The sequence below is a fragment of the Procambarus clarkii genome, chromosome 47, assembly GCF_040958095.1.
Source record: "Procambarus clarkii isolate CNS0578487 chromosome 47, FALCON_Pclarkii_2.0, whole genome shotgun sequence".
NCBI classification, from domain to species: domain Eukaryota; kingdom Metazoa; phylum Arthropoda; class Malacostraca; order Decapoda; family Cambaridae; genus Procambarus; species Procambarus clarkii.
In genome coordinates, this window is record NC_091196.1 from 32039598 (window position 1) to 32062807 (window position 23210).

General features: G+C 46.5%; 1 protein-coding gene across 3 annotated transcripts in view; it reads left to right on the forward strand.

The window, feature by feature from the left end:
* The window catches only part of S1P (membrane-bound transcription factor site-1 protease), a 181533-nt gene that overhangs the window by 34469 nt on the left and 123854 nt on the right, over positions 1–23210 (forward strand). The window lies entirely within an intron of this gene.

Consider the following 23210-nt stretch of genomic DNA (forward strand, 5'->3'; position numbering starts at 1 on the left):
TTTCCACCTGTGTCCCCTCTTGTTCGTGTTGCACCCATGCTAAATAGTTTCTTTTTCCACCCTGTCAATTCCTATTAGAATTTTGTAGGTGGTGATGATGTCTCCCCTTACTCTTCTGTCATCCAGGGTCGTAAGGTTTAGCTTCCATTGCATTTCCTTTTAGCTCATATCTCTCAGTTTTGGGACTAGTCTAGTGGCATACCTGTGAATATTCTCTAACTTTGTCTTAAGTTTAACTAGGTATGGACTCCAGGCTGGAGCTGCATACTCCAGGATTGGCCTGCTGCAAGTGGTATACAGTGGTACCTCAGTTTTAAAATTTAATCCTTTCCCAGAGACAATTAGAAAACTGAAACAAATTTTCCCATAAGAAATAATGTAAACTGAATTAATCCGTTCCACACCTCCAAATATATTAACTAAAAAATACATTTTATACAGAATAATATTCTTAGGCACTTTACCTTCATTGAGGATTATTGTTGGCATATGGATTACAGTGAGGAAGGGGGGAGGAGGAACAATGTGACCCCTGAGTTCCCCTTCGCATCTTGCGAGTTTGAAGGTTGCTCTGTCCCCTTGTCTCAGGGTGACACTTACTGGTTGTGACTCCATCATGCTGCCTGCTGGGTCAGTGATTCTTTTGACCCGGAGTCGTGCGACGTGTTTTGTATGTACGTGTTCACATTCTTCCTTGCCGCTGATAATGATATGCAGGGTGCAGGCAGCTGTGGCGTAGCATGCTAGGGTATAGGTTGCTGCAACGCTCTAGGTTGGTTGCGGCCCCAGCCCCGAGACTGCCCCGTTTTGGTTATCAGGTTTGGGACTTTGGGGTGGAAGTAGCTTGGCTCTGGTTCCGTCTGCTCCTCCTAGTCCTTCCCCTTCTGCTGTGCATACAGTACTTCATTCCCCTTGCTTCCGGTTCTGAACCGTCGGCGGGTTTCGGGGTTCGGGCAGGGTCTGGTTGGTCGAGACTCGGGTAGTCTCGGGGGTTTTGCTCTTCCGGGGGTGGCAACGGAGGCATTCGAGCCTGTTCCTCCAGCCGTGCCATATGGGTCTGACCAGTGGGCTCCCTTCCTTAGTGTTTTGTATGACTGCCCCGGTGTTTACTTGTGGGTCTGGGGCTTTGGGGGGATGACTCGGCTCCGGGTCCTGCCGTAGATGTTCCCGGGGATGGATAAGGGATGCCTGGGCGGCCTAGGCCCCATTTTACCCTGTTTGGGTTTTTGTACCCTTGGGGCTGGGCTTGCAGTTCCTCAGAGTAAGGTTTTTTCTTCCCCTTCTGCGTTCGTGTTGGTTTCGGGTCTACCCCTCCCCGGGTTCGGTTCTGTGTCCCTTCGGGTCCGTCGGTTCCGTCATTCCTCGGCATGCTTTTCTCCCCTTTTCTCTCCTTTTTGTGATAATGTCGCATTGATATTCCTTTCGTATCGGGATCCCTGCGTGTCTCCGGGTCAGGAGGGTCTCTTTGGGCCATACGTGCTTCTGTGCATTTGCGATTGCTTCTCACAGTTCTTGTTGGTTTGCGGAACTCTTCCATACTTCCAATATTAATGGAGCATCTGTTGACTTCTGGTGAGGCTTCCTTCTAGTCCTTCCTAGGACTTGTTGGTCCTCTTCCGTGCTTCTTCTTCCTTCCTGTCTCGCCATTCCTATTATTCATAACATCTGCCTTGCTGGCGCCCTCCCCAGAAGACGGGTGTGCGGTTCGGTTCTCAGGCGCGGAGGGGGAGGTTGTTATTGTTTTGGGCGGTGCGCACACGTGTTGTTGTTCCGCATCTTTTCTTGCGGATTCTACGCCATTCTCGCTACTCTTATCTTCGGTCATAACCCCCCCTGGATACTCGGGGTGTTCTGGATTTGTGTGTGGAGTGATCTTCTAGTTCTTTTCTCGGCTTGTGGGTGTTGGGTGGCTCTGAGTGGCATTTCCTCTGCCTCTGTACTGCATGCACCTCATCTTCTCATACTGGGCACGCACTTCTGGACATTCTCCACTAGGGATGCTCCTGTTACATTGCACGGCTTAGCTATGTCGTGACACAGTAGTGTGTGTGTTCTGCAAGTGAGATTGTACTGTCTGGCGAATCTGTTGGCCAGGTGCTTGTTCTCGCTTTTTTGGTGAGGTGTTAGATGTTTTGCTTGAACACTTTGCGTGTGTCTTGCAGTGACTTTACTTTGTCCGTGTGTCTTGTTCTTTGTTGTACTTTGGGGCACAGCCCTGAATTTTGGTGCTTTTTGTTTAGTTTTCAGCACCTGGGTCTTTTCTCAATATTTGGACACTCCATCGTTCCCTCGGTCCATGCTTTCTGTGTCCTCATTCATTGACTCGGTCTCTGATCTCTGGACACTCCTTCCTTGCCTATCTTCGGTGCCTGGCTACACCCTTACATCCATGGTGTCCTTCTGTGTATGTGCGACCTACCACAACGCACGATGTGGTTGGTCGTGTCCATTGCATTACCGGCTGCTACTTGGTCCATATTTCGGGTCTTTTCCATACCTATTTGCATTTTACCTCCCTCTATGCTACACATGGTTGTGTATCTTGGTCGGTGCTTATCAGCTATACTGATGATAGGCGCTGGAATGGGCCTCTGTCCATGTTCAGTTCCCTGATATTGGGCTACCCCAGTGTTCAGTTTTGGTACTGAGTTCTTTCACTTTTTCCTTGTTTCTCACTGCAGGCTTCTATGTTGCGATGTCTGTGGGTGGTTGTGGACTTCTGGTCAGCCACTCCTGCCCTACTGGTTCCTTTTCTTGGGAGAGGGGTTGCTAGGATTCCGGTCCTGGCTACGGCTGTTCTTTATTCTTTTTCCAGAACGTACGTTTTGTTTTCGTGTGGTACACGTCCTGCGTAGTTCTCGTGTATACCTCAGAGATGCATGTGTCCTTCTTCCCTGCTGGAGCTGGTTGCGTGGCTCCTTCGGGTTGCGTGGCTCCTTCGGGTTGCGGGGTCGCAGTTTTTCGCTTCGCATCTCATGCTTTAGTTCATGGTGCTCGTTTTCCTTGTTGGCCTCTGCTTGGGCCCTGGCTCTTCGGTGTTTGGCCTTGTTGGTCCTTCAGGGGAGGGGGTTCCTCCTGGACGGGGCATGTCTGCTCGCCTGGGTTCCTTTCCGGCTCGCCGGGATTGGCTTCCTGGTTACCTGGCGGCTGTTCCTTCTGGTTCTTTGGCAGTCTTGGTTGAGGGCGCTGCTTTACTCGGTTTCTGATCCTGCGGATCTTCCTGCGGCTCTGCCTCTTTTTGCGGATCGATCCAGTCCTGTATGAGGCTGGTTAGTTCTTTCCCTCGAGTCTTCACGTCTCGGGTTTTTGTCTCTAGTTTCTCGTTGCTTCTGTGGGCACTGGTGGCTTTGTTGTTGGTCTTCCAACTGCGTGCTTCGTCTCGGCGGCAGTGTGTGTAGTTTCCTGGCGGTCCTTCCGGTTTTCCTATCACTGCAAAGGGTTCTTTGGTCTCTGATAGGGTTGTCTTGTCTTTCCCTTTGGGGTTGCTCCGGGACCGTCGTCTGGTGTCGTGTATTGTCGCCTCGTCTAGGGTGGAGCTGGCGGGGCTGCTCCAGCTTGTGTTCAGTGTTGCTGTTCCTTCTGCTCCGTTCCGCTTGCTGTCTCTGATCCCTTCGGTTCTGGTGTGTTTTTGTTTTGTTTTTCAGGTCTCCTATTTTTGTTGGCGTTGACTTTTGGGAGTCGGATCGGGGAGTTTCCGGTTTCCGTTTTTTTCTGCCTCGTTTGGTCCTAGAGGTAGGTTGTTCGTTTGCTGCAGTCTCCTTCTTTTCGGATGATGTTTGGGTCTGCTGTTTTCCGGAGGGGTCCTTGGGTTGCTGCTTGGTTGGTCAGGTCAGGGGTGCTTCATTTGCTGTTCGGTTGCGGCTCTTCACTGTTCTCTGCGTGTCTTAGCCTCTGGGGCCGTGGATGCGTTTTGGATTGCCCGAGTTCACTTCCTTCCCTCCTTCCTTTTCTGGGGTTTGGGTCTCCCGGGTCATCTGCAGGGTCCTTAAGTTTCGTCTGTGGTCTTGTTTATGTGTTAGGGCACGTGGCGTCTGCCTCCCGGATCCTTCCCTCTTTTCCTTATCTTTGGTGCAGTAGCTCCGGGGAGCCGACGGGGCTCCCCCCAGAAAACCAGCATTGAATGTAATGAAACGCCATTTTCTGGGTGAGTCCCGGAGGCTCCACAGCTCCCCTCTCTTCCTCTGGTCCGCGGTGTTTTTCATGTGTTTTGACATCCAGCCTAAGAACTGCCGGTTGGATCGCCTGCATGGAGGGTAATTCAACTCCCCATTCTCCCTCCTGGGAAGGGGGGGAATAGGGAGTTGAATTACGGCGGTGCGGCGACGTGATGACATTGAGCTAGTTTGATAATTTTGTTTGGGGAGTTCTGTCCACTCGTTGGGCTTTCGGTAGCAATATTTTCACTGGAATAGGGGTTTCTTTTGGGGCGCCTACCTAACTGGGTGCCTGTCCCGGTCGATGGCAGACTTAGAATGCTCCCAACCACAGGGGAAGGGGGGTTTCTATAGGCCATTGCTTCTCTTGCCTCTCTGAGGGGGCAAGGTTCTGGTTCGTGGTGCCCGGTAGGCACGAACTCCAAGTACTTTGATGATAGAAAGTTATACATATCCATTCAGCCTGGATAGCCCTGGGGAGTCTCCGGGACTCACCCAGAAAATGGCGTTTCATTACATTCAACGCTGGGTTTTTTCTCTACATTTTAACACTTGTCTCACTATGAATGATCTCTTGTTTTTCCTCTATTGTCATCCTCACAACTATTTTCTTAAGTTGAACTTAACCACTGACTTTCTTGGAACCCATGGTGTGATATATAATAAGAACCTCTATGTTAAAAAAAAAATAACGCACAAACAATGAAATTCTTCACAAAGAATTCAAACACGATTATTACTAGGAGGGACACACTGGTAAACTGAAGCACGCTATGTGCTTTGTCGGCCCATACGTGTACCAACAAGCTTGAGCACCGAGGCAAACTTTAAGTACTGAGTCAAATTTTTGAAGAAATTGAGTTTGAGAACCAAAAAAATTGAAAAAACGGGCATTCAGACACCGAGGTTCCACTGTACAAGGTTCTGAAGGATCCGTACACAAATTTCTAAAGGCGGTTCTTAAGTTGGCCAATCTAGCATATGTCACTGATATTCTTTTGATGTGGGCTTCTGAGGACAGGTTTGGTGTGATATCAACCCCCCAGATCTTTCTCTCTCTAACTCTTGCAGGATTTCACCTCCCAGATGGTACCTTGTGTTTGCCTGCTCCTTTTATCTAATTTAATTTCTTTACACTTTCCTGAGTTTAAATTTTGTAGCCATTTTCTAGACCATTCCTTAAATTTGTCCTGGTCATCCTGTAGTCTCTGTCTATCTTCATCTGTCTTGATTCTTTTCATGATTTTTGCATCATTAGCAAACATTGAGAGGAATGAGTCTATACCCTCTGGAAAATTGTTTACATATATTGGAAATAGGATGGGTCCAAGTACAGAGCCCTGTGGGACTGCTGGTGACATCTCGCCACTCTGATGTCTCCCTCCCCTCAGTTACTCGCTGTTTCCAGTTGCTTAGATACTTCCTTATTCACTGGAGCACCTTACCTTTAATTCCTGCCAGTTTCTCCATCTTTTGTAACAGCCTTTTATGTGGTATTATGTCAAAGGCTTTCTGACAGTTTTAGAAAATGCTGTCTGCCTACCCTTTGCTTTCTTGCCTAATTTTTGTAGCCTGGTCATAGAGTTCTATTAAGCCTGTGAGGCACGATTTACCATCCCTGAACCCATGCTGGTGGGGTGTTACAAAGCTCCTTCTCTCCAGATGTTCTACAAGCCTTTTCCTCACAATATTCTCCATCACCTTGCATGGTATACTAGTTAGGGAAACTGGCCTGTAGTTTAGTGCCTCTTGCCTGTCACCCTTTTTGTATATTGGGACTACATTAGCTGTCTTCCAGCTTTCTGGTAGGTTATGTTTCCAGTGACCTGTTATACACCATAGAGAGTGGCACACTTAGTGCTTCTGCACCCTCTTTTAGTATCCATGGTGAGATTCTGTCAGGCCCAACAGCCTTTGTCACATTCAGCTCCAGCAGATTCCTTTTGACCTCATCTCTGATGAGCTTAAATTCCTCGAAGGATGCTTGGTTTACTGCCTCCTCTCTTAGTACAGGGGCTTCTTGCAATATTGTGAAGACCTGGAATCTCTTGTTGAGTCCTTCACACATCTCCTTGTCATTTTCTGTGTACCTGTTCTCTTCTTTTCTCATTTTCATCACTTGTTCCTTCACTGCTCTTCTCTTCCTGATGTGGCTGTGGAGCAGTTTTGGTTGGGTCTTGGTTTTGCTTGTGATGTCATTTTCCTACTGTTTCTGCTTCTTTCCTCCCTCTGAGGTACTCATTCCTCGCCCTCTGGTATTTCTCTGTGCTCTCTGGTGTTTTGTTATTTCTGTAGTTTCTCCATGTTCTTGTACTGTACTCAATTGCTTCACTACCCTACATTCCTGATTGAACCATGGATTCTTCTGTTGCTTTTCAATTTTCACCTTTTGGGCCAGGATCAACCTCTGTGCAGCTTCCTGGCACTTCTGGGTGACGTAGTTCATCATATCTTGTATAGTCGTTTCTCCAAGTTCTGTTTTCCATGGTATTCCAATTAGGGAGGTCATCATCTTGTCATATTTTCCCCTTCAGTAAGTCAGCCTTTTCCTTTCCCATCCCTTCCTTGGATAGGTTATTCCTACCCCCACTAGATATTCAAATGTCAATACGCTGTGGTCACTCATTCCCACGGGGACTTCAAATTTGACTTCCCTTATGTCTGACCATTCAAGGTGAATATCAGGTCGAGTCTAGCTGGTTCGTCATTGCCTCTCATTCTTGTAGGTCCCTTGAGATGTTGGCTCAAAGTTTTTTGCTGCCACGTTCAAGAGTTTAGCTCTCCATGTATCTGTACCTCCATGTGGTTCTCCAATCTCCCAGTCTATCTTTCTGTGATTGAATTTGTCCATGATTAAGAGTCTGGGTCCATTCCTGTAGGTAATTGAAGCTGCTCTCTCTATTATGTTAATGGTTGCCATGTTGTTTCCTATGAACTCCTGTCTGGGTGTTCTGTCATTTAATGGAGGGTTGTAAATGTCTGCTACTTACTACATGACTGCTACTATTATCTTAGGTCCACCCTCTGTCATAGTTACTGTAATGAAGTCTCTGAATCCTTCACAGCTTGAGATATGCATGTCTTCAAAACTCAAGTCCTTCTTTATCAGCAGGGCCACTTCTCCCTCTCTTTCCTTACTATATAGTAGTTCTGCAGAAACACTGCACTTGTTATGATGTCTGACAATTTTGTTTCTGCGAGTCCTATTACATCTGGGTTTTCTTCCTGTGCCCTTTCGGCCAGTTCACTTGCTTTATTAGTAATCCCATTGATGTTTGAATACATTACCTTGAAGCTCACTTTCCTATATCCATTATCATACATACTTTCCACTGGTGAAGAATGTCATTCCATGGTCAGGGTAACTTGGGTACACTCATCCTCCTGTGGGGTAGTTACCATGGGTTTGGAGGGAGGTGGGGTGGTGGATGGATGGCTTAGATCTTGCCTGGGCCTGCTTGGGACAGGAAGAAGTCCAGGTTCAGGGGGTGCAGGCTCGTTCTCCTATGGCATAGTTACCAGGGGTTTGGAGGGAGGTGGGGTGGGGGATGGAGGGCTTAGATCTTGCCTGAACCTGCTTGGGACAGGAAGAAGGCCAGGGGATGGGGGAATAGGGGTGCTCAGGGGGAGGGGGGAGGATTTTGGTGGCATGGTAGGCATTGTGTAGGAGGAAGGGAGGGTTTGGGCTTGGGAGGGGGGAGGGGCTGCTACGGGGTGGCAGATGGGGGGTGTTGTGTCCCCTCTTGGGTTTCTGAATTACTGGTTTGGGTTTCTCCACTACCCTCTGGGGTTGTTGGGTTGGAGGCTGAGGTTCCCTGTCTCCCTTCCCTCTCCCTGCACTTTTTCCTTGCATCTACTGCCTGCCTGCCTTATTTGTTGCTTGCCTTATTATGTCCCTGGTCATGTCCTGCTTAGAAGGAATACCTTTCTGTATTCCATTACATTTTGTAGTTAGCTCTTTTAAATAGAATGTCTTCTTTGGTGGCCATGTTGCTGAATACAGTACTACCTTTATTAATAAATTTTTGTTTTTGTTGTACTGGCCAAGCCTGAAAACCTTCTCTGTGCATTGCTCAGCCCTTTTCATTTGTTTCTCCTTCAGGATCCTTGACACTGCAGCTTTGTTCTTAGCCCTCCACTCTTCCTGACTGAAACCTTCTTGTTCCTTAATATCTACCACGACTACCACTCCTGGTAGCCCAGGCTGTGTTAGCTTGTATCTGGATTGTACCTGGATGGGGTTCTGAGAGTTTTTATACTCCTCAGGACTTATGAGAGCTTGGTCCAACAAGCTGTTGCTTGGAGCTGCCTTCAGGCCCATATATATCACCACAGTCCAGTTGGTCTGGTACGTCTTGCAGAACCCTATCCAGCTTTTTCTTGAAGACTTCCAATTTTTTGAACAACTGTGGATCAATATTGAACAACTGTTGATCTCTGATGTTCAGACAGTGTTCTCTGATCGTGCCTATGGCACCTTTTCTCTTCACACTCTCTATTCTGCATTTCCTTACATATCATTCACTCCAGTATGTTGCTATTTAATTATGCAAGTTAGGGACCTGGGCCTCCAGTATTTTCCTTGTATGCATAATTTGGTACCTTTCTCGTCTTCTTTCTAGAGAGTACATTTTGAGAGCTTTGAGACCATCTCAATAGATTAGGTGTTTTATCGTATCTCTGCATGTTGTATATGTTCTCTATATTTCCTCTATTTCAGCAATCCCTCCTGCTCTTAAGAGGAAAGTGAGTATCGAACAGTACTCAAGGTTGGACAGCACAAGTGACTTGAATAGTACAGCATTATGATTGTGATGGAACCCTGGGGATTTCCTGTGGCTTAGGTGTAGCCTATAGATATTCTTTATTCTCTATAGTCTGTGCCACAGGGCGATGATCATTCTTTCTGCCTTCGCCCAGCTGCCTGCTGGATCGGTGATACGTACAACCTTGAGTTTGCTCTCACCATGTGGCTCTTCTCTCAGACCATCCATACGATGTTAAAGCATATTGGGGCACCTTCCACCTTGCAGGTTCTTTCTGGGGGGGTAGCCCCTTTGGTTCCCTGGAGCTCATCCAGGTTGACATGCTAATGTCAGACTGTGACATCAGTCATGTGGATAAAGTTCTGTGGGCCTATTGGGGACCACGAGCCAGAACCTGACCCCCTCAGAGAGGCATGGGGAGCAATGGCCTATAGAAACCCCCGTGTGGTTGGAAGCATTCTATGCCATTGACTGGGTCAGGCACCCAGAAAGGTAAGCCTCCCAAAACAAACCCCTATTTTGGTGAAAATTGCTATCAAAAGCTGAACAAGTGGATAGAACTCCCCAAAAAGAAACGGGCAAACGAGCATGACATCACACGTCACCGCAGGGTGGGTGGGGGGGTGGGGGTGGAAGGGGGAGCTTCAGACCCCCGCCCGGCTATCCACCCTTCAGTTCTGAGACTGATGCTATGGGCAATGGTCGTGTACTCCAGTGGTTGTTTCAGCACTGTACCTAGAGTGTGGTGACTGTCTTCTAGGTGGTGCGTGAGCCAGGAGTGATTCCCCAGTACTCAGGCTGCATGCGCCTAGGATTTCCTTCCCTAGGTGCCCTGTAAGTACTGCCCTTGGGGCTTGGGGTTACCTTTAACAAGTTCCTTGGGTTCTGCCTCTGCTAGGCTATTTACTGCTAGGTTTTCGGCCGCCCTTTGTGTGCTAGGGTGTTCTGTCTCCCTTGTTAGCCTTAGGGTGAGGGGTAGTTTTGCGCTGGTAGGGGCGCAGTGTACTGCGCAGCTTGTTTTCACCAATCATAACGCCCGGCTCTATTCCACCTGGTTACACTGCCCTCTTGCGGGGTTTTCTTTTTCTTTTTGTTTGTCTACCTGGTGGGGTCTGCCTTGGTTCTTACCCTCTGTGTACTGAGTACTCTTCCTTCTTCCGGTGGTTTCCCCTGCTAGGTCCCCGGGAGTTCAGTTCTTAGAAGGTTGCTTGGTATACTTGGGCGCCTGTTAGCAGTACCCTGCCTGGGCATCCCCAAGCATGATTCAGTCTCAGGGCCCTGGGAATCCCCACAGGGACGCATGGATTCGATGAATGTGACCCCGGAGTCCCCTCCTCACTCTGCGCGAGTTTGAGGGTTACTCTGTTCCCTTGTCTCAGAGTGACTCTCACTGTCTTTGCCCCCGTCTACTGCCTGTGGGGTCGGTGGCACCTTTCGCCCGGAGTCCTACGAGTTTTGTTGCTTGTTTGTGACTCGTTTACCCAGTCTTATGCGGACTATGCGGGTACAGGCAGCACGGGCGTTGCACGTTGCGTTTCGCTGATGGCTAGGCACTAGACTGTTTGCTCCCCGGAAGCCCCGAGGCTGCCCCATTTTGGTTGGTGTGACGGGGCTTGGGGGTATTGGTTGCTTCGGTTTTGTTTCCTTCCGTGTCCCCTTGTTTTTCCCGTTATTTTCACCACTTCCTCCCTGCATCCAGATCCTTACTGTCTGTGGCTTCGAAGTCGGGATGGGGCTTTGGTGGTCTTGAGACTCGGGCAGTCTCGGGGATTTCCCCTTCCGGGGTAGTGACGGGCATTCGAGCCTGTTCCTCCAGCCGTGTTGTATGAGTCTGCTAGTGGGCTCCCTTTCTTAGTACTTGTTTGGCTGCTCCGGCTTTACTTGTGTGGTTGGGGCTTTGGGGGGACGGCTCGGCCCAGGACCTGCCTTGTGGGTTCCTGGGGCTGGTAGGGGGCTGACTTGGGGGGCCTCGGGGCCCATTGGACCTCGCCTGGGTTTTTCTACCCTCTGGGCAAGGCTTGCGGTTACGAGAAGTGGAGTTTTTCTTTCCCCCCTCTCCATACGTGTTGTTGGGAGTTCGCTCCTCCCCGGGTTTGGTTCCTTGTCCCTTGAATCCGTCGGCACTGTCATGTTCCCTTCTTCTCGGGGTTCTGCATGACCTTTGGTCTCGGGTGCGACTGAGTCTTCTGTGCCTTCGTGCTTTATGCTTGCTTCTATGTGTTCTAGTGGGTTCGAGAAGGTTTTTGCTTCTTCCCGTATTATTGGAACATCTGTCGTCTTCTGGTGTGGTTCCCCTCCGGTCCTTTTTAGGGTTTGTTAGTCCTCCTCTGTGCTTCTCAGTTTTCGGTCCTGTTTAGTTCTTTCGTGATTATATCTTCTCTCCGTGCACTGTCTTGCGCTGCACAGGGTTGCCAGAATGGGCTCCTTATAGCCTGATTGGGCTACTTGTAGCCACAGAAGGGCTATGCTATGTATGTTTCGCTACTTACTGCTATTTTCGTCTCCTGTTAACAACTTACTGTACCTGTGTACTCTGAAAAGTGATTCAATCGTTAAGACACTATATTGTCTAGTTCTCTAGTCATTTTGTAATTTTCTTTCATCAGCTTGCGACTTCTTGCAACCCACATCTGACATCCTTGCCTGCGCATGTACCGTGGTAGTTTGTTTTGGTATTGGATGTTGTGATCTTGTCCTCGTTGCTCGCACTCCTTGGTTCTGGTACGGGTCTGGCGGCTTACCTTTGCACCTTTCATTCCGTTTGCTACACATTGTTGTGGGTTTTGTTTGGTCCTTTTGGCTTTCCTCTTGCCAGGTTTGGGTTCTGGTTTCCTGGCTTCCCTGCCTGTTGGCATTTTACAGTCTCTTGGTGTCCCTTCTCTGGAGTCTCGCGTCGGAGCCGTCGTCTCCGCTCTCCTGGCGGGCTCACTGGGGTTGGGATGTTTTTCTGTACAGCAGATATTCTATCTCCTTTGCCGGCTTGGGTTTCCGGCTCTGCTGGCTTCGTGGTCGCACCCAAGATCTTCCCACGGCTCCGCCTCTTCCTAGGCTTGATTGGCCCATGACGGGGCTGGTTTGGTTCTACCTCGATTCTCTCGCCTTCTGTTGGTGGTCGGGTGGTTTCATCTATGGTGTCCCACCTGCATGCTTCTTGGCGGCAGTGTGGGGTTTTTTGGCGGTCCTTCCTTTTCCTTCTGTCCCTTCTTCGGTGGCTGCATTTGTTGTGGTCTAGTCCTTTTCTTGTGGAGGTTCGGGAACTTCGCCTTGTATCCTGCGGCGCTGGCGGATCCGCTTCAGCTTGCTTTCAGTATTGGTGTTACGTCTGTGCCGTTTCGCAAGCTGTCTCGTGCGTTGTTCACCTCCGGCCTGCTCGTGCGCCGCCTGAGTCGTCCTGGTCTTTGGACAGTGTGCACTTTTTTCTTTTCTTCTCCACGGTTTGTTGTGGCCTCTTCAGTTCATGATTGTTTCTCGGAGGCTCTTTTTCTGTTGGCATTGACCTCTAGGGGTCGAGTTGGTGGGCTTATGCTCTCCTCCGGCGCAGGGGTTTTCTGTTCCTTAGGTCGTGGCGATAGGTTGTTCGTTTGCAGCCGTCTCCTTCTTTTCTGGCAGTGATTGAGACAGCTGCTCTCCGGAGAGGTCCTTTGGTTGTGTGATACTTGGTTGGTCGGGCCGGGGGTGCATCATTTTTGTGTCCAGTTGTGGCCTTCCGCCATTAATTGTATACTCACCTAATTGTACTTGCCTAATTGTGCTTGCAGGGGTTGAGCTTTGGCTCTTTTGTTCCACCTCTCAACCGTCAATCAATTAGCCTTGGCCTCAGTGTCCGGGGACGCACTTTGGGTTGCTCCGGTTTCCTTTCTTCCCTGTTCGCGGGTGCGGGTCTCCCAGGTTGTCCACAGGGTTGTTACGGCTAGCCAGCCTGTGGTCTATCCCCGTGCCCATGATGTTTCCAAGTTCTCTGCTCTTGCTTCAGTTTTTAGCAACGTGTCCTGGGCTGACATTCGGGTATGGGGATTTTTACCGTCGAAAAGGGTTCTGGCTGCTTGATATCTCGTGAACGTTCCTGGGCCTAGTCAGGCCCGTGTCGCTTTGGGTTGGTGGTTGCAGCCAGTTATCTTGATTTCGCGTTGAGGGGTGAGCAGCGACTGCCTCCCGGGCCAGTCCCTTTAATTTTCCTCTGTGGGTAGTTAGCTCCCGGAAGCCAAAGGGGCTCCCCCCAGAAAACCAGCATTGAATGTAATGAAACGGGATTTTTTGGGTGAAACCTGGAGGCTCCCTGACATCCCTCCCTTCCCCCGGTCAGCGGGTTTTTCGCGTGTTTTGACATCCAGCCTCAGAACTGAAGGGTGGATAGCCAGGTGGGGGTCTGGAGGGGGAAGGGGGGAGCTGCGCAGACAGTGATGTGGCGATGTGTGACGTTACGCTCATTTGCTCTTTTCTTTTAGGGGAGTTCCATCCACTTGTTCGGCTTTTGGTAACAATTTTCACGAGAATAGGGGTTTGTTTTGGGACGCTTACCTTTCTGGGTGCCTGACCCGGTCAATGGCAGACAGAATGCTTCCAACCACACAGGGGTTTCTATAGGCCATTGCTCCTCATGCCTCTCTGAGGGGGCCAGGTTCTGGCTTGTGGTCCCCATTAGGCCCACAGAACTCCACACACATGACTGATGCCAAAGTCTGACATTAGCATATCAGGCTGGATAAGCTCCGGGGAGCCTCCGGATCTCACCCAGAAAATGGCGTTTCATTACATTCAACACTTTTTTTTGCATACTTTCATCAGTCTAGGTTTGGATGCCCTGGAGCTGGCTAGCTTTGTGTTTAGGGACTTAGAATTGGAGGTGTTGATGGACTTCACCTTGGCTTTGTCTGCACCACCACTTCCTTCCGTTTCGGGTATGGTTCATCCTGCTATGATCTTCCCCTGCCCTCCTCTTGCTTCTGGCTCTGAAATTTCCAAGGGTTTCTGGGTCGGGCATGGTTTAGCTCAGAATGTGGCATGACTGTCTCCAGAAGTGGCTCCTTGCACTTTGGGTGTGGAGGCAGTTGAGCCTGCTTGTCCTGCCAAAGTTTTGGGGATTTCCTTCCACCCAACCACTTCTTCTGAGGCCTCTTTCTTGGACTCTGCTTTTCTATCCCGGGCAGTGGGTGAGGACACTGGCTTTGCCGTGAAGCCTTTGTTCAGTTTCTGGAGCTTGGGGGGGGGGGGGAGGGGGTCAGTTAAAGGGCTTTGGGGTTCCCTTGGATACCAATTGGGTCTTTTTCCTATCTGGCAAAGGTCTTTTGCTTCAAGAGAAGGGGTAGTTAGAGGCTCATTGTATTGGGGGTGCTATATTAAGTTGGATTAGGTCATGGCTGTACCAAAGGAAGGTTAGTATAACTGGGGTTAAGTCAGGCTGGGAAAATGGTGTAAGTGGAGTGCCTCAAGGCTCTGTCCTGGGACCTTTGTTATTCATAATATATATAAATGATTTAGATTCTGGTTTAAGCAGCAACATTTGCAAATTTACCGATGATACAAAAATCGTCGGGGAAATAAACACGGAAAAAGATTAGCTGTCACTTCAAGGCGATCTAAATAGGGTTTTGAAATGGTCAAAAGATTGACAGATGCAGTTTAATACTGACAGATGTAAGGTTTTGAGGCTAGGTAATAATGATAGTTACAAGATGGTGTTGTGATTGCGAAATCGGATTTACGAAAGGGATACGGGAGTTATGTTTAGTAAGAATTTAAAACTAAAAAAATCAATGCATAAATGTTCGTATTAAGGCAAATAGGACACTGGGATTTATTAATCGAAGAGTTAGTAACAAGACACCTGGTGGTGGTGTTCAGCTATATCTTGCTCTGGTTAGGCCCCATTTAGATTATGCAGTTCAGTTTTGGTCGCCGTACTATAGAATGGATATAAATTCACTTGAACGTATCCAGCATAGGATGACAAAGTTAGTCTCCCAAATTAGAAAACCGTTATATGCAGAAAGATTAACAAAGCTTAACACTAATTGCACTCGGTGAACGCCTATGAAGTCCATAATTATTCTCTTGAGTCCGAGTCGTTGACGCGAGCGGCGTCCATCATTTTAAAATACAGGGGTACCTCGGTTTAAGAGTTTAATCCGTTCCTAGAGATGGCTCATAACCCGAACACTCGTAAACCGAAGCTAATTTCCCTATAAGAAATAATGGGAAATGAATTAATCCGTTCCTGACTACCCAAAAACCTCACCTCAAACTGAATTTGATACTTAATACGTCAAAATCTACAATACTAAACTATGTTCAAGTTATTACTTACCTTTACTGATGACGCCTGTTGGCACATGAAAGATGGTGAGGAGGGGGGAGGAGGAGAGGTGTCACTGTTTGGAAGGGGAATCTCCTTCCATTATAACATCAGGCAGTGAGGACCTCTCTGGGGTGCATTCTCTGGCACGTTTTGCCTGCATACCACTAGGTCCTGGTTGTGGCTCACTGCTCGATGTTCTCACAACAAAGCGGTCCATTGATGATTGTTTTCCCCTTCTTCGCAAGATGTGTCTGTAGTGAGGCATCACATTGTCATTGAAAAGATTAATGCAACGGCCCACTACAGCTTTCTCTGGATGTGGGAAAACTTGACTCGTGTAAATCATATAAATTGATACTATTTCGATAGCTACGAAGGACCGCCACTTTTTGAGAAAAAGTGGAAAACAAGGGTAGAGCAAGTACTCCATGAACTAGTGTCCTATGGATGTTTAAATTAATATTACATTGAATATTAAAGGGACTGTATTATGAGTCAAATTCACTCACCCAAATTGGGAGGTTACATGCTAAAAGATTAATACATCCCTAGCATTATTCTGGCGCTGGTTCTTTGCCAGAGTAATCATAATATGAATGCAAATTAAGTAGATTATATAATAATTAGAGGTAAATGTACCTCAATATACTACAGTAATATGAAATTGTATATGGTAAATCAATGGGTTAGTATAATTGATCTCATTAGGAGATCATTAATATAACTACATGGTTATTTCTACAAATAAACATTAACAGCTTGGCTGTAAATCTAGAGAGATGTAATCGGTTGCCACACTCCACTAACGACATGTTGCATCGGGCAAATTGTTGCACGTGTAGGTGGGGAAGCCTAACACCTCGGTTGACGTGGACTCGGGAGCTGGAAGGCAATTACATTATAGAAATCTACTACTTAAGTAACTACCAGTACATCCTAGATTAAGGAATTCTTCCTAAAGGATATATCTATCACTGCAGAAATCTTCTGCAGACATCTGTGCAATTTATGTTCCAATAAAATACGAAATAAGAATAGAGAGTGACTGTGCTGGATTTTAATGGTAATTAAACAGCCTAATGACAACTAGCCTAAATATAAACATGTGCACATTGTCATAATATTGGTGATTAATAGTTGCCGGAGCGAATGTCTGTTGAATAAGGAACGATTCCAGGTCCCTCGTCTTCAGCTGCTGTGATAAGACGTCAATTGTGGGTTGGAGTAATGATTAGTTCCTTGGACACTGCCGTGATGTGCCAAGATAACGTGGCACCGCTCTTGTGGTTGTAGGAGCGAAAATTAAAGACACTTAACAAGATCGAGATGTTACTCTCTGTTGCACGTGGCTTCTTCTTCTTGAGGTTATCTTGAGATGATTTCAGGGCTTTAGTGTCCCCGCGGCCCGGTCCTCGACCAGGCCTCCACCCCCAGGAAGCAGCCCGTGACAGCTGACTAACTCCCAGGTACCTATTTACTGCTAGGTAACAGGGGCATTCAGGGTGAAAGAAACTTTGCCCATTTGTTTCTGCCTCGTGCGGGAATCGAACCCGCGCCACAGAATTACAAGTCCTGCGCGCTATCCACCAGGCTACGAGGCCCCTTATAATAATGGCTAATGGCATCTGAGTCACATGGTGGCTAGCGATGTTCTCTCGTCTTCTTCCTCCTCCCAATTGTGCATGCGCGGCTCTCGATAGGCATCTCGAGCGTAAATGGATTTATATATATTGGAATTAACTAAGGAAAGAAGAAATTGTAACGAGTATTTGTGTCACGTTTAATTCTTTCATGTTATAATATAACTCCTCATAGCGTAAGTCGGTTTATTAAAGCTACGTAACTAAATGAGGAATATAAAGTGGAATTATTTTACATTCAAATAATTTCCACTGGAATGTTTAATAACCACTAAATAAAGGAGTTCAGTAAGCAGTAGTGTGCTACGAAAATCAACTTATTAGTAAGTAATTATCCTTAGTAAAGGAAATGATAAACTGGACTCTGTTATAAATCCAACTAAATGTGGAAAGAATTCATGTTTTAGTCTGTCGTTTCTCACGTCGTCACTCTGACTAGGAAGAATCTGGCAATATGGCTATTATAAATCATGATGATGATTAATTCTGCAAGTTAGTAATTTTAGTAACTACTTGTGGTTAATACAAAGGTTGTATAAAAATACAAGAGATATATGAAACTGTTGGATATTTCCAACACTGGGTGAGTTTTTTCAATAAAAGTTTGCATATCTTCCCACATCTGGCACCACTTCTTAATGGTTGTGGAAGGGACATTCACTGCTGCCTCATCCTCATCCATTGGAGAAACATCCTCAGCTGGATCTTCTTGCTGTTCCTTTTGAAGGGCTTGGAGTTCTTCGGTGGTCAGTTCTTCGTTGTCTTCTTCCACCAACTCCTTCACATCATCATCATCCAATTCCAAGCCCATTTGCCGGCCCAGAGTAACAAATTCCTCAACAATAGGCACATCATTTACAGGCTCAAACCCCTCAAAGTCTAGTTCTGTCACACATTCAGGCCACAATTTTCTCCAGCCAAAGATCAGGGTTCTTTGAGTCACTTCTTGCCAGGCTTTGTCAATGAGTTTTAAAGAACTTCAAATGTTAAAATGGTGTTTCCAGAACTCTTTGAGGGTGAGGTTTGTGGCTTCAATCACTTCAAAACATTTCCGGAAAAGTGCCCTCTCATAAAGTTTCTTAAAATTTGCTATGATTTTCTGGTCCATAGGCTGAATTAGAGGAGTGGTGTTAGGGGGATGGAACTTTACTGTGAGAAAATTACTGTATCTGTGCAACAATTCATCTTCCAAGCCTGGAGGATGAGCAGGAGCATTGTCGAGGAGAAGCAGGGCCTTGAGTGGCAAATGTTTCTCCTGCAGATATTTTTCTATGGCAGGGAACACCACTTCATTCACCCACTCCGAAAAAAAAATCCTAGTCACCCATGCCTTATTATTAGCCCTCCACATCACACACATTTGTTTTTTCTGCACTTTATACTGTTTGAAAACCCTTGGATTTTCAGGATGATACACTAGCAAGGGTTTAATTTTCAAATTGCCACTCGCATTTGAACACAGCACAAGCGTAAACCTATCTTTCATAGGCTTGTGTCCGGGCAATGATTTTTCCTCCTTGGTAATGTATGTCCTCTTAGGCAATCTTTTCCAGAACAGTCCTGTCTCATCACAATTAAACACCTGTTGCGGTAGGTATCCCTCAGCCTCTGCAAACTCTTTAAATTCTTCAATAAATCTTTCAGCCTCTGGTTTGTCTGAGCTGGCTGCCTCCCCATGCCTTGCAACACTATTAATACCACTTCTTTTTCTAAATTTTTCAAACCATTCCCTGCTTGCTTTAAAGTCTTTCATATTTGCACTCGTTCCAGGGGTTTTCTTTACAAGGTCTTCGTGCAGTACCCTGGCCTTCTCACAAATGATGGCCTCTGAAACACTATCACCCGCTAATTCCTTGTTGTGTATCCAAATTAATAACAACTTTTCCACTTAAGTATTTGTGATCTTTGTTTCGTGATTGTTGATACTCCTTTTGCCACTTTAGCACACATAATGTCCTTTTTCTTGGCAAGTATAGTGCATATCATTGACGTGGATTTGTTGTACTGTCTACAAATTCAACAACACATGCATCATTTTCATGCTTCCGAATGATCTCTTGCTTTTCCTCTATTGTCATCCTCACATGCGATTTCTTGCCTTGAACCTTACCACTGGCTTTCTTGGGACCCATTGCGATATATATATTATAACAAATTTTATGCTCAAATATCAAAAACTCCGAAAATAAACGGTTAATCCTTGTGAAGAATTCAGGCAGGATAGTCACTGGGCACGAGGCACTGGCAAACTGAGCGGCGATCGCCGTGCCACCATGCGCTAGGTCGGCCCGTACGCATATCAACACCCTCGTATCCCGATACAAATTTTCTGAGCAAATCCTGCTTGTAACCCGAAAAACTTGTAACCAGAGGCGCTCATAAGCCGAGGTACCACTGTACAGTATTTGTTAAAAATTTAAATTTTATCCGATCAATCTGGAAGTGGTTTTAAAATGAGCGCCTTTAGATTGCGAACAATGATACCAAAATGAAAGATGTAACACGAAAGTTGATGTCAGAACACTGGAAAGATATAAATAATTTTATGATGATGAGCGTCCAAATTTTAAAATATTTGTTAAAATTCCATTTATTGCTCTATTATTATGGGACTAGTTTTAAAATACTCACCTTTATATTGCAAACAATTTTATACCAAAATGAAAGATGTAACACGAAAATTGATGTTATCAAACTGATTGAGTATACGCATTAGGTTGCGGTGTGCCAATTAGTGCTCGTTCATGGGCCGACTTTAGGCTTTGCTGCTGGGAGTCACACCAGGCTTTTGGACATTACGTATATACATATAAACCTGCAGGGAATTTAATTGCGAACACAATGATAGCAAAACGAATGACGTAGCACAAGAATTAAGCCGAGAAAACTGAAACGAGTATACACATTTTACTGATTTTGTGCGCTCATGGGTAACTTTTACTGACTTTAGGCTTTGCTGTGGGGAGTCACGGCGGGCTTTTGGACATTATATGCATATACACCTGTAAGGAATTCTATTGTGAATACAAAGATGCCAAAACGAACGGCATAGCACAAGAATTAAGATGAGAAAACTGAAACGAGTATTCACATTTCGGTGTCGCCGCACACTCGCCCGCACCGAAGTGCGGGAGAGTCAAAGTGTGTGCGCTCACGCTCCGCGTGCGAAAGTGTTAAATTGCATTCACTTGAAAGGTGAAGAGTTAGGGGTGACATGATAGAGGTTTACAAGTGGATGAATGGACATAACAAAGGGGATATTAATAGGGTATTAAAAGTATCAACACAAGACAGAACACGAAACAATGGGTATAAATTGGATAAGTTCAAATTTAGGAAAGACCGGGGTAAATACTGGTTCGGTAACAGGGCTGTTGATTTGTGGAACCAATTACCGCGTAACGTGATGGAGGTGGGGTCCCTTAATTGTTTCAAACGTGGGTTGGATATGTATGTGAGTGGAATTGGGTGGTTATAAATAGGAGCTGCCTTGTGTGTGGGCCAATTGGCTCTCTGCAGTTACCTTTATTCTTATGTTCTTTGGTCTGCTTCCTTTGGTGGCTTGGGAGGATCTTTTCCTGTACCTCATGTGAGTCCTAGAGTTTGCCTCTGATGCCTCCTGCCTCTTTTGAATTTGGGTCTTCTTATTAAATGCATTATGAGGTTCAAGAGTCTTTCTGACTACCAGACAATCATTTTTTCTCTGGGTGGAGTCTTTTTGGAGTCATCAAAGTCACCAACAGGAGTCATCAGCAAGGGTAAGTAATAACTGTAACATACTTTTTTAGTGAAGATTAGGGTGAATTAGGTCTAAAATTTAATTGGAAGTGAAATTTTTTGGGAGTCAGGAACGGATTAATTCATTTCCCATTACAGTATTTCTTATGGGGAAATTTGCTTCGGTTTACAAATTTTTGGGTTACGAATCGTCTCCAGGAACGGATTAAATTCTTAAACCGAGGTACTCCTGTACCTCTGTGCTGCCCAGGTCACGGGTGGTTCTAGAGTCTGTGTTGAAGTCGACCTCATTGTCGTTCTGTTGGTAGTCTCTGAAGTGGTAGTGGAGGCAGTGAGACTTGTGCCAGGGGCTATGATGGGGTCCAGGCCATTGGCTAGATATAATATGTTCAGCTCACTGACAAAACGGTGGTTGTCTGGTCCGGCAAGCCTTTCCGCTAGTCTAATAAGACCAGGAATGATGCCTGCAGAGGTAGAAGGGTTGTTTCTCTTGGCTTCAACTTAGGCCTTGATGTTTTCCTGTCTGCTGGGGCAGCGGTAGGAAATTGCAGAGTGATTGCCATCACAGAGCAAGCAGCAATGGGCTGTTGCCTTGCATTTGGAGTAGTGATGGTCCAGCCACACAGGCTGCACTTCTGGACAGGGTGCTGACACTTGTTAGTGGGGTGGGAGAGCTCGTAGCACTTTTGGTTCTTATAGTATCATTCCTTTTTTACTTTTTACTTGGTGTGGTTGTATTTGTAAGCCGAAGCAGTAGAAATCTTGTGTGACAGCCTGAGTGGCAGCAGTTATGGTGGTGAAAGTAATCTTCATTAATGATTTGTTGGTGCTGCAGAAGCGATCCACTGGCTGGTCCTGCTAGTAAAAACAGTTCTTCCGGCCAGGAACTGACGTGGGTAGTGAGGATGTAGGTGGTGTTCCTTGGGAATTATGGCATCGTTGTCAAGAGTTTTTCTAGCTCTTCCTCACATGAAAAGAATAGCTCGATATCATCACCTTCCTGACTAATGTCATTGGGTGTGATGCTGGTAACGTCCTTCAGGAACTTAAGAATATTGCTTCTCCTGAAAGCATGACCGTTAAGAGGGGTAGCTCTAACCTTTAGACGTTTGGGTCGCAATGTGTCCACACCCTCAACAGGTCGCAGTGTGATGGTTGTGCCAGAGAAGTCATCACTGCCTGATGTTATAATGGAAGGGGACTCCCCTTCCAAACAGTAACACCTCTCCTCCTCCCCCCTCCTCACCATCTTTCATGTGCCAACAGGAGTCATCAGTAAAGGTAAGTAATAACTTGTACATACTATAGTACTAAATATTTACATGAATTAGATAGGCAGTATATTTTGAGGTTAATATTTTTGGGAGTGTGGAATGTATTAATTCAATTTACATTATTTCTTAGGGGAAATTTGTTTCGGGTAGTGAATTTTTGGGTTACAAACCATCTTTGGGAGCGGGTTAAATTCATAAACGGAGGGGGCCACTGTACATCGTTCTTGGTGTGCCTTGTGCTGTTTTGTGTGTGTGTGTGTTGTGGCTCGTCTATTTCAGAACAGATTGTTCTGTTTTTCTTTCCTTGGTTTTCTTTGATTGGCATCTTCTGCTGAGTACTGTTGCTTCTTATAGTGCAGCATAGGCTGAGCTGCTCCAGTTTGTGTTCAGGGTTGATCCCACCTCAGCCCCATTTTGCAAGCTCTCTCGCACTTTGTTTCACCTCTAGTCTGCTCATGTGCCGCCTATGCTTGCCTAGTCCTTGGACTGGGTTTTTTCTTTTCTTTCGTCTGCTTGGTTTTCCTGTGGCCTCCTTTGGTCTGGGTTTGTTTTCTACAGGCATTGTTTTTATTTCTCTGGCTTCTGGTTGTTGAGTGGGTGAGTTTCATGCTCTCCTTTGAGGTCAGTGATTTTTTCTTTTGACCCTGGTGGGCGATTTGTTTATTTGCGGCTGGCACCTTCTCTTCTGGAGAAGAATGAGTCTGTTGGCTTCTGTAGGGGTCCCTTGGTCATGGATGATTGGTTGGTTCAGCTGGGGGTTAATCATGTGCTTTGTCTGGCGGTGGCTTTGCGCCACCACCTTCGTACCGCTGGTTCTGCTTTGGTGGGCTGTTTGTGGGTTGATCCAGTTTCCCCTGTTTCCCTGTTCTAGGGCTTGTATTTCTCAGATTGTCTGCAGTGTCTTTAATTAGCCAGTCTACCATCGTGCCCATGATGTGTACAAATACTGTATGTGGTTCTGTTGGCTGTCGTTGCCAATATGGCTTGGGTTGTTATTAGAGTGTGGGGTGTTGCGGTCGATTACGGTCTTGGTGGCCTGATATCTCGTGACTGTTCCCAATCCTCAGCGGCCTTATGTGACTTTGGCTCGTGTGCCGCAATTGATTCGGCTGGGGGTGCATCGTGGACTTTGTCCGGTAGCAGCTTTACGTAGCTACCTCCAAACCACCAGTTCTGTTCTTCAAACCACCAGTTCTGTTTCGGTGAACTCTGTGTGGGTTGATCCGGTTGCCCTGGTTTCCTGTTCCAGGGCTCATATTTCTTAGGTTATCTGTAGTGTTATTAAAGTTAGCCAGCCTGAGGTCTACCCTCATGCCCATGATGTCCATAAGTATGTCACTGTC